Source organism: Prionailurus bengalensis, chromosome B3 (genome assembly GCF_016509475.1).
Source record: "Prionailurus bengalensis isolate Pbe53 chromosome B3, Fcat_Pben_1.1_paternal_pri, whole genome shotgun sequence".
Taxonomy (NCBI): Eukaryota; Metazoa; Chordata; class Mammalia; order Carnivora; family Felidae; genus Prionailurus; species Prionailurus bengalensis.
This window is the reverse complement of record NC_057355.1, coordinates 45,920,176-45,931,670: the sequence shown is the minus strand read 5'-3', so window position 1 is coordinate 45,931,670 and position 11,495 is coordinate 45,920,176. Positions and strand designations below refer to the sequence as shown.

The following is an 11,495-nucleotide window of genomic DNA, read 5'->3' as shown; positions in this document are numbered from 1 at the left end:
TTGCACAGAGAGTCCGATGTGGGACTGGAACCCAGGGACCTTGAGATCATGACCTGATCTGAAGTTGGGTACTTAACTGACTGAGTCACCCAGGTGCCACTATTATTATTATTTTAATATATTTCCTTCACACAACAGTCTGGAGAACACAAGTGAACAAAAGAAAACATATTGAGAAAGATAGGTTGATAATAAAGGGAGGGAATTAATGTTTATTGAACACTTAATTGGTAAATAATGTTCACAACATTATATGAACTGTCTTATTTAATCTCACAATAACCCTTTGAGGTAAATAATGTTCTTTTTGTAAAGAAACAATTTTATTTTATTTTTTTTTGCTTAAGATGCCCTTTTATTTTCTTTTTAAATTGAAGTGTAACTAACGTTTTCTTTCTTTTCTTTTCTTTTTTTGGAAAGATTTATAAAGGTATAATGAATCCGAATGCTGTTAATTGGCATCATCAGGATTTGAAAGGAAGTCTGACTGATTCTAAAGCCTGTATTCTTCTTCCGTACATCCTCCTAATGCACGTAATGAAGCAATTGCTATCTACTGATTTTCATAAAATAATTAAGAAGGCGTAGGTGATTGTACAGTCAGTTCCCAGGATATGTTACCACTTTTGATGTGATTCTGGAAGCAAATTCACCCTAAGATCCGGGTGCTATGATCTTTATGTCATTAGCGAGTATGATTTGGGTATCATTTTGTGTGTGTGACAGTAAACCGTGTTTTCGTTTAAATGTACTGTAAATGTAGTCAATAATTCTGTGGTTAATTGTACTTCTCAGTTACGAAAAAAATTAGCCAATAAATAGTATTTTGCTTAAATGTAGAATACAATCACCAAGGAAAATAAAATAACGAGCTTCATGAAATCGTTAGGCTTCGCTAACAGACTTCGTAAAGCAAGTACAAAGGGGGAGGGCTGAGGAAGAGGGGGCGGGACATTGAGAAACATGAATCTGAGCAAGCGCAGAAACAGATATTAATGGAGGCCTGAAGACTACTGCTCCCTCACTTTCCGAACTGTCGTAAAGATCCTGAGTGTCGTGCTCGCTCGGTAGAGGAGGGATTGGTTAGGCGGCGGCAGCGGCGGCGGCAGGAGAACAGCAGCAGTGGCGGCGACGGTGGCGAGGTGTTCGGTCTGCGCAGCACAGAAACGCCCGCAGCTTCAGGGAAGGAGTTCTTGTGGGATCAAATCAGGCGTTCTGAACCCAGGCCGGGTGAACTGGGCCGAACCAGGCGCTGCCGCTCGTACGGTTTGGTGGCGGTGACAGACGCAGCTCTTGACTATAGGGGCCTATTAGGCCGAGATCTGAAAGCCCAGATCACTGGCTCTCGACGCATCCTCTTCCCCTCTTCCATCTGCTGTCTTCCTTCCTGGGCCAGTGATTCCCGGACTCTGGGAAAAGGGTAGCTAATGATTAAGGTGAGGGGGCTAGGGGGGAGGGGATCGATTGGAGGCCGCGCGTGCGCGCAACGGGGGAGGGGCCGGCCTGGAGGGGAGAAAGAGGAAGGGCTGCGGCCGCGGAAGGCTGGGGTCGGCGACCGGCCGGTTACTGCTGGCTCCATAGTGACTTAGGGTCTGGGTCTTCGCAGGAGAATTAATTGTGTTTGAGCAAAGCATTCGTCTACAGACACACCCACACCCCACAGTAAGGGAGTGTGGGTGAGGGGATTTCTTTTCCTCTTTGGACTCTCCCCAGAGTCTAGGAGGGGGACTGAGGACTGAGGCGTGGGAGTGCGATTTGACAATGGAGTGATGAAGGTAACCCGCACCGGGGGTGTTGGAGGGCGCTAAGTCAGCCCTGACGGTTAGGGAGTTGCCGTCTTATGTGATCAAGGAAACGTCCGCGGAACAGCAGAAATACAGACGCGTCAGATTTTTGTGTAGAGTTGGTTTGGTCATTAGAAAAGAAGCTGTATATTTTATTATTGTCCTTAGGTAATTTGTCAGAGGCAGTGGCAAGGCTGTAGTGGAAATATCTGTTCTGTACTGTAGAAATAGAGGTTTGTCACCATAGCTTTTAAATGGCTATAATAGATCTTTACAGATACTTCTTAACGCAAGTCCCAAGTTTTAGTGCTTAAAAATACCAGGAAGTATATAGGGTGTTCATTTAATTTGTTCATGTTCGTACTGTGAGGTGACTCCATTGTATTGTGTGCTTTCCTGTTTCTTGATTTATGTGCAGTATGAATTTAGAACTCTCTGGAGTGGTCAGGTGCCAGCTGACATAGACTTCATTTTATAGTTGTTTGAGCTTTTGAACCCGACTTAATACAAACTTTATTTTACTTGGTATTTTTATGTTTAATTTTCTTGTATTAGTCGAAAAGAACAGCCTGGGGAAAATATAAGCTGAGGTCCCATTTGCTTTCCCATTTTGTGTGTGTGTGTGTGTGTGTGTGTGTGTGTGTGTGTGTGTGTGTTTGCTTTCAAACGTTAGAATGTGATTTCGATATTACGTGGAAGTTCTGTAATACTATTTTTACTCAGCTTTATTATGGTGAAGATCTACATTTTGATGGTTTGTTACTATATTTTTTTAGTAAGTATTTTTATGTCAGTATAAACTGTTGCTTTTCATACTAAACAGTAGTCTTTGGTTGTGTTTGTGAGATAAAACGGGATGAGAAAGAGGCCCTCTTACTCTGAAAACAATCCTTAATTTTTTTTAAAGCCTTGAATTATTTTACTTTTGTCCGTTTCTTCTCATTAACCTTGGACACATGACATTTTTCCCCTGCTCATTTGTTTGCCATCTAAGATTCAGAGTAGTATTCTAAAAGCTGCTGACGATGTTTGTGAATTCGTCTGAACAATATTTTAAGAAAAACTGGGAGGAGTGGAGACTCTCTCCTTGTTCACAGGGATGGTGGATCTTATATATGTGGCTCTTTACTTATTTTTTAAGTAATTGCTACACCCAGTGTGGGGCTCGAACTTAGAACACCCAGGTAGAGTCCCATGCTCCACCAACTGAACCAGGCAGGTGCCCCGTTATTTTCATTTTAAAATTTAAAGTGGGATTAAACACTCTTGAGTCATGCCAATTAAATTTTTTAGACATTTTATTATTTTGCCAAAGAGGGGTTTCTGTAACATGCTTTATTTACTTAGAGCATAGTTATATGTGTCTTGTTTTAACTTTTCCCTCTGTGAGCTAGGACTTCAATAGGAAGAAAAAAAGTGACAACATTAAAAATGATAGTAATTAAAGTATGTTTGTAACTTGACATTAGCATTCTATGGGTGACATTATCTTATGAAAGAGTATAAGGCTGGAGATAGGAGATCTGGATTTTAGATCTAGCTTTGCTTGCTATTCATTAGATAGGTGACTTTATTGATAACCATCCTTGGCTTCTGATCTCTTTCAATTGTTAAATGAGAAGTGTGGGATGGCTTTCGAGGTTTCTCTAGGTCCCAATTTAATGATTCATATTTTTAGTTAGGTGTTTTTGGTACTTATTGGTGTATTCATTATGATTCAATTCCTAGAAAGAGGTGCTATACTGAGAGTTAAATTCCTTCATGTTTATATTAGGTGAGAAAAAAAAAAAGAAAAAAAACCCAGGAGGCAGCCATGTTTGTTGTTCTAGATAATACTTCTCTCCCCTTGTAGATATTATATATGATTTAATAGCTCTCATATGATACTAAGAGATGAAATTTGTTCTATTTCTGGTAATGCTCTTTAAATCATCCTGAATAATTTTTCTTTCAGAAACCTGTAATCGTTCAGTTAAAGTCCAGAATTGCGTTTGAATGCCTTACACCTCTGTTCTTTCTTTCCTGATCCCACCGATTCTTGGTAACAGCTGACCCAGGTTTCTACAGGTATTCAATTCATATCATTACATGTGGAGTGAGCTACAGATGTTTAAAAACAAATACTAAATTGAGCTTACATTTTAAATAAGTGTACTGAGTTATTACTTACTCAGTATGTATTTATTGAATGTCTCATGTTCTCAGTATCGTTTTTGGTCTCCAGTGAGGAAGGCCCTTTGCCTTCAGGGAGTTGTCATTCTACTGTGGGAAACATAATAAACAGAATAGTTTGAGGTAGTGGTGAGTGCCATGAAGAAAATAAGACCATGTAATGAAGAATGAGTGGAAGTGGAGCTGTACTGTGGATTGAGTGGTTAGGGAGGGCCTAACTTCTTTTTAGAGGTGATGAGTTGTGATCATTTACTAAAAAGAATCAGCCATACTGATAATTTTGAGGAATCTTGCAGATAAAGGGAACAGCAAAGGCATTGGATTGTGTTTGATTCTGGAGAATCTACAAGTGTAAGTTGTTTGGTTTGTGCGTTAGGCTTTTCCATAATTGCTGACAGACGATGTTAAAAATATTTTATGTGTAGCAACCAAATGTAATGTGTTGACCTTGTTTAAATCCTCACTCAAATCAATTGTAGGAAGTCCTTTTTGGAACACTTTGGGGGAAATATGAATGTGAATGGATATCATATATCAAGGATATTAGATATTAAGGAATTATGTTAATTTTGTTAGGGATGATAATGACATTATGTAAACATCCATTGATGATTCTTGCCTCTGTTGATCTTTGATGGTTGCAGAATGCTTATTTCAAACTCTACCATCTCTAATCAATAGGCTGTTGTATGGAAGAAGCACTCTTTTATCTATTATCAATATGAACCTATCTACTTCGTGTTTTATTCAATGGATTGTAAATCCATTACTGCCTTTACTTATTTTGATGCTCAAATTATCCGACGTTTGTCCAGTGAGAGCCTCTCCACCCTGGCTCCTGTGTTTTTTGACATACATAATTTTTTATGAATACTGTATTTCCTTTCTCTCTGGCACAACAAGAAGTTCAAGCTCATCTTATATCTTTCCTGTCTCAGTCTTGGAATCTCTAAGGAGCCCTGGTTCCTTTTAGTGGGGAGTCCAATTTGCTTTTGAGTTTTCTGTTTAATTTTTTCTTTAACATTTATTTATTTTTGAGAGAGAGACAGAGAGAGAGAGAGAGAGAGAAACAGAGCATGAGTGGGGGAGGGGCAGAGAGAGAGGGAGACACAGAATCCAAAGCAGGCTCCAGGCTCTGAGCTGTCAGCATAGAGCCTGATGCAGGGCTCGAACTCACAGACCACAAGATCATGACCCGAGCTGAAGTCAGACACTCAACCCATTGAGCCACCCAGGCATCCTTGAGTTTTCTGTTTATATATAGAAATAATCTCTTATTTCCTGGATCAGGACATCCCCTGAGAAACCTAAACTTAGATGTTGATAGTGGGTTTATATTTCTATGAAGATTTTATTTATGAGGTAAATAAATGTAGTAATTTATTATATTTGCCATAAAACACTGTATTATTTTTCTATTTTTTATTTATTTTTTTTTTACTAAAATTTTTTTTTTTCAACGTTTATTTATTTTTGGGACAGAGAGAGACAGAGCATGAACGGGGGAGGGGCAGAGAGAGAAGGAGACACAGAATCGGAAAGAGGCTCCAGGCTCTGAGCCATCAGCCCAGAGCCTGACGCGGGGCTCGAACTCCCGGACCGCGAGATCGTGACCTGGCTGAAGTCGGACGCTTAACCGACTGCGCCACCCAGGCGCCCCTATTTTTCTATTTTTTAAAATAAATAAGTTCTGATTTGATCTTAATTATGATCAAATGAAATAGAAAAAAAATATTATTTTACTTTGTGTTACATTTCATATGTTGAGGGTTTAATCACTTAACTGTTAAAAATGACAAGGTGTAGGGGTGCCTGGGTGGCTCAGTTGGTTGGGCTCCGGACTTCGGCTCAGGTCATGATATTGCAGTTCGTGGGTTCGAGCCCTGTGTCGGGCTCTGTGCTGACAGCTTCCTCGGGCCTGATTCGGATTCTGTGTCTCCCTCTCTCTGCCTCTTCCCTGCTCATCCTCTCTCTTGAAGAATAAATAAGCATTAAAAAAAAAAATTAAAAATGACAAGGTGTGCATACCTCATTGTTTTTAACTAAGTCATCAGACATTCTAGTCTGAAGGAAATTGTTGCTTTTTAACTAGCCTTTTATTTTATTTATTTATTTATTATTATTTTTTAATGTTTATTTATTTTTGAGAGAGAGAGAGAGACAGAGCATGAGCTGGGGAGGGGCAGAGAGAGAGGGAGACACAGAATCTGAAGCAGGCACCAGACTCTGAACTGTTAGCACAGAGCCCAACGTGGGGCTCAAACTCAGACCACGAGATCATGACCGAAGTCAGACGCGGAACCAACTGAGCCACCCAGGCACCCCTTAACTAGGTTTTTAAATGAGATTTTTAATTATAATATAGAATAATGTTTCAAATATGAGTGGAAATACATGGACATTTTTCTGGATATTGTTACAAGGTATGTCTCATAGCCATTTTCTCACCTGTGTGTGGGTATTTGCTTTATTTATTTATTTTTTAACCCTGATTGGTAAGTATTTTTCCAGACAGTATTTTGGGCTTTTTGTTTTTTAAAACAAGCTCTGGCCAGTTTTATTTAAGGAAAATTTTGTGTGATTTGCTGTTCACCAGTCTGTTCTTGCATGCTTCTAATGATACCAGAATCACCTGGGTCAATGATAGCCAGTGTGCATACTTTGTAGTATTTCCCACATGCTGTGCCCAGTTCAGTGTTATTGCCACTCTAGTGATAGACACCAGTTTTGGCCAAACATGGTGTAATAATCTATTTCAGATTACCTCAAGGCTGGGCAGTTGTTGGCGAGGATCATCAGTTTTGCTTTGCCATGTCCGATCATGTTCAGCTGCTTATACCCCAGTACATACTTCCACTTTTCGTAAGTAGTTGGAGACTAGAGGTAATTGACTCCAGTGACTTTTTTTGTCTTCTTTGCAGCCACCATCTTCCTGCCTTAGGTGAGGGATGGCCCCAAGCAGGAGCAGCCACCAAGATACCAGACAATAATTTGAATGGTTTTTAACCAGTTAATTTTTGAGGCAATTAATATATGTACATGGTTTAAAAATTTTTTTAATGTTTGTTTATTTTTGAGAGAGAGTCAGAGCGTGAGTGGGGGAGGGGCAGAGAGAGGAAGACACAGAATCCAAAGCAGGCGCCAGGCTCTGAGCTGTCAGCACAGCGGGTCCAAATCCACAAACTGTGAGATCATTACCCGAGCTGAAGTCGAACTCCTAAGAGGTTTTTTGTTTTTTTTTTTTCTGGTATTACTATCATATTTCTTATAGTATGCTTACATATCTGCTTAGTTACTTTTGATGTCAGTGATTTTGTTGTCTTTTAAAAAATATATTTAAGTTTTAAAGATAAAAGCAATACACAGGGTACCAAATTCATAAGATATGAAGGGTATACACAGAAAAATAAATTTTCTTGCCATCCCTCTTCTTTTCCCTGAAGATCTATCTCCTCTTACTATTTTATATGTATACAGCACAGCAGTATGGCCTCTTGTGGGGAGGTCTGCAAGTGTTTCAGCAAATTGACTGGGTTGAATGAAACTATTTGATAATAGTAAGTTCTTCTTCACTACTTAACTATGTTGGCATTTGCAGTGATAGTACAAACAGTGATGGGCAAAACTGCTGGCCCTGCAGTGCATATTAAGACCGTGGCTAAAACTGTACTGATAGTCATCATATTTTTCATTACTACACATTTACAAAGCCAGTTTCATTTAAGAATGAAAACCATGAAAAAAACAGAAATAAAACCAGTTTCTTTTAACAAAGTTCTTTATAAAGCAGTAAAACCTGTTTTATTAATCTTGACCCTTGAGTACATGTCTTTTTAATATTTTTTTTCTTTTTAATATTTCATGTGATAAAATGAGAATGTTGTAAGGCACTTTTGCTTCATCCCAAATTATGCTTGTCTTGAAGAAAAGTACTTGTGTGATTGAGTTGCAGGATGAACTAGCAAACTTAGTTGCTTTTTTTTAATGGAACTGTATTTTTACTTGAAAGAATGAAAACTGTAGTTACTTAAACTTGGGTATTTGTGTATGTTTTCTCAAAAATAAATGAAGTGAGGGAAAACAACTGACAAATTATTGCCAAGATAAAATTAAGGCTTTCAAGCAAAAATTAGAATTTTGGAATACATATCTGCCACTATGAGTTTGGCAGCTTCTTAGGACCTTTTTGATGAAATTGATGGTGATATTAACAAAATGTGTATAAAATGACTATTATATAATGAAATGTGTCAGTGTTTGGAAGATATGCATAACTTTGTGGACCAACTTTTCTAATGACCTGTGCATGATATTACAAAATCATGTATGTGTGAAAGATCTATTTAAGTGCAAGATAAATCAATAGATAGTTAATGAAATGATAAGAAGTTTCATTGATAAGTTATCAGATTCAACATTACAGGTAACCTTTACAAAATTATAATTACTAAGTTTTGTTTTGGGTTAATATCAAAAAATAGTGTATACACTTATCTGACAAAGTTATTAAAGATACTCTTTTTTTTTTTTTTAAAGTTTATTTATTTTGAAAGAGTGCGAGCAGGGTGGTGGGGGGCAGAGAGAGAGGCAGAGAGAGAGAGAATCCTAAGCAAGCTCTGTGCTGCTAGCTGTGGAGCCTGATGTGGGGCTCAAACCCACGAATTTCTAGATCATGACCCGAGCCAAAATCAAGAGTCAGATGGTTAACCTACTGAGCCACCCAGGTGCCCCAAGATATTCTTCTCTTTTAAGTACATATTTGTGTGAAGCTGGGTTTCTTTTTTTTTTTTTTTTATGTTTATATTTATTTTTGAGAGAGAGATAGAGAGACAGAGAGGAGGATGAGTGGGGGAGGGGCAGAGAGAGGGAGACACAGAATCCAAAGCAGGCTTCAGGCTCTGAGCTGTCAGCACAGAGCCCAACGTGGGGCTCATACTCATGGACCATGAGATCATGACCTGAGCTGAAGTCAGACGCTCAGCCGACTGAGCCACCCAGGCGCCCAAAAGCTGGATTTCTTATTAGATAGGATACAGAATCAGATTTAAGAATCCAAGTTTCTTCTATTAAGTTAGACATTAAAGAGATTAGCACAAATGTGTAATAGTGCTACTCTTTAACTTTTTTGAAGAGATGTTACTTAATATTAGCATGTAATAGACTTACTGTTGCTGTTTTTAAAAAATAAATTTTTAAGCATTAATTTTATTTTCTAATATTGTATTAACTATAACCTAGAATTTAAAGTTTTGGGAGATTCTCAATTATTTTTAAGAGTCTAAAGGGGTTCACAAGTCAGAATGTTTGAGCCTTGCTGTGCCAGTTATCTTCTTATGGAAAAGAAATCCACACTTCTTTCTTCACCCTTTCTTTTGATATAGTTGTGTCACAACTTTAGGTTATTTTAAGTAATAACTCAACACGTATTTATTGAATACCAACTCTGTGTTCTAAGCTTTGGGGCACATAATAATGGTGAAAACAAAGACTAGGCTCTATTGGGAAAACAAGTAAATTTTACATATGGTGATTATGGCAATAACTGAGCTGGTAAAAGAAGACAGGAGTGAGGTTAACTTTTTAAATGTAAGATGATCAGGGATGGTCTCAAGGACAAGGAAACATTTTTAGCACAGACTGAAAGGAAACAAGTGAGATCCTTGTGGCTATCTGGGGGACAAGCATTTCGGGCAGATTAAATAGCATAGCATACTTGGCCTGCTCAAGGAAAAGCCAAGAAGCTGTTGTGACTGGAGTGGAGTGGATGAGGAGAATGGTGATTTCTGAGGATGGAGGTAGCAAGGGCTTATGTCCTTCAGTTTTAAGAAATGTTTTTGTGTTAGTTTTCATGACATCTTAGTCATTTTTTTTTTTTTTCCTGTTCTCTTTTGGGAGTTGTTGTCAGATAAGATTTTGTTGCTCTTTCTTGTTGTTAGCTCCTTTTCTTTTTTGGTGAATTAAAATATTTTTTCATTTAGTGGGGATTGCAAGGAAATTTGAGACAAAGCTACATGTATAATTTACCATGTTTAAACAAAATGTGAACTTTTGTTTTTGATAAATACCAGCAGCAAGTTACATTGTTGATACGAAAATTGGCTCTTCTCAACTCTTAGTGGTAGAATCATGTTTAAATATGTGAAAAAGTACACATGTAAATAGGTTCATTTTACAAAGTCTAAGTCTACTTTAACAACTGTGTTCTTTAATAGAAAGTAGTCATTAAGGGGCGCCTGGGTGGCGCAGTCGGTTAAGCGTCCAACTTCAGCCAGGTCACGATCTCGCGGTCCGTGAGTTCGAGCCCCGCGTCAGGCTCTGGGCTGATGGCTCGGAGCCTGCAGCCTGTTTCCGATTCTGTGTCTCCCTCTCTCTCTGCCCCTCCCCCGTTCATGCTCTGTCTCTCTCTGTCCCAAAAATAAATAAACGTTGAAAAAAAAAAAAAAAAAAAGAAAGTAGTCATTAAGTGAAGAAAATCATGTGATGTAATACTTTTATTACAGAACATCTGCAGAGTGTCACAGATTTGATTGTATTTTCTGTGAAATCACATTTCTTTAAACTCTGTATATAGTATCAGATAAAAATGGCCATTTTATGGAATCTTATACAGCCATAAAAAAGGGATGAGATTTTGCCATTTGTGACAACATGGATTGATCTAGAGGATGTTATGCTAAGTGAAATAAGACAAAGAAAGACAAATACCATATGATTTCACTTATATGTAGAATCTAAAAAGTAAAACAAATGAATAAAGAAAAAGCAGAATCAGGCCTATAAGTAAAGAGAACAAACTGGTGGTTGCCAGAGGGGAGAGGTGGGGATGGACAAAATGGGTGAAGGGGAGTGGGAGATACAGGCTTCCAGTTATAGAATGAATAAGTCATAGGAATAAAAAGGTACAGAATAGGGAATATAGTCAATGGTATTATATAGCATCATATGACAGATGGCAGCATCTTGTGGTGAACATAGCATAACACAGAGAGATTGAATCACTTTGCTGTAGGCCTGCAACTAATGTTACATTGTCAACTATACTTAAAAAATTTTTTGGGGGGCACCTGGGTGGCTCAGCCGGTTAAGCGTCCGACTTCGGCTCAGGTCATGATCTCACGGTCCGTGAGGTCGGGCTCTGTGCTGACGGCTCAGAGCCTGGAGCCTGCTTCAGATTCTGTGTCTCCCTCTCTGACCCTCCCCCATTCATGCTCTGTCTCTCTCTGTCTCAAGAATAAACATTAAAAAAAAAAAAAGTTTTTTGGTCATCATAAAATGAAAAGAGGAGGAATAGGTCAAACACAGACTGCTTTACTAAACTCTATAAATCTGAGAGAATATGTAGAGAATTTTGGTTGTTAAAAAAACCAATAGCTAACCATCTTTTTTCTTTTTTAATTTTTAATGTTTATTTAGTTTTGAGAGCGAGAGAGAGAGTGAGGGAGAGAGAGAGGGTGTGCAAGCCAGGGAAGGGCAGAGAGAGAGGGAGTCACAGAATCTGAAGCAGGCTCCAGGTTCTGAGCTGTCAGCATGGAGCCCGAT

At 38.5% G+C, this 11,495-nt stretch overlaps 1 protein-coding gene and 1 pseudogene across 4 annotated transcripts in view; one reads left to right on the top strand and one right to left on the bottom strand.

Moving 5' to 3' along the window:
• Positions 1-1,045: 1,045 nt before the first annotated feature.
• The window catches only part of RNF111 (ring finger protein 111), a 99,395-nt gene continuing 88,945 nt past the window's right edge, over positions 1,046-11,495 (top strand). For 3 of the 4 annotated variants that reach the window (XM_043555311.1, XM_043555310.1, XM_043555309.1), the window contains exon 1: positions 1,055-1,436. The gene's annotated coding sequence lies outside the window, so the exon portion shown is untranslated. Of the gene's footprint in view, positions 1,437-11,495 lie in introns of all 4 variants that reach the window. The other variant, XM_043555312.1, reaches the window with a different exon arrangement.
• Positions 6,231-6,884, bottom strand: LOC122468580 (annotated as a pseudogene).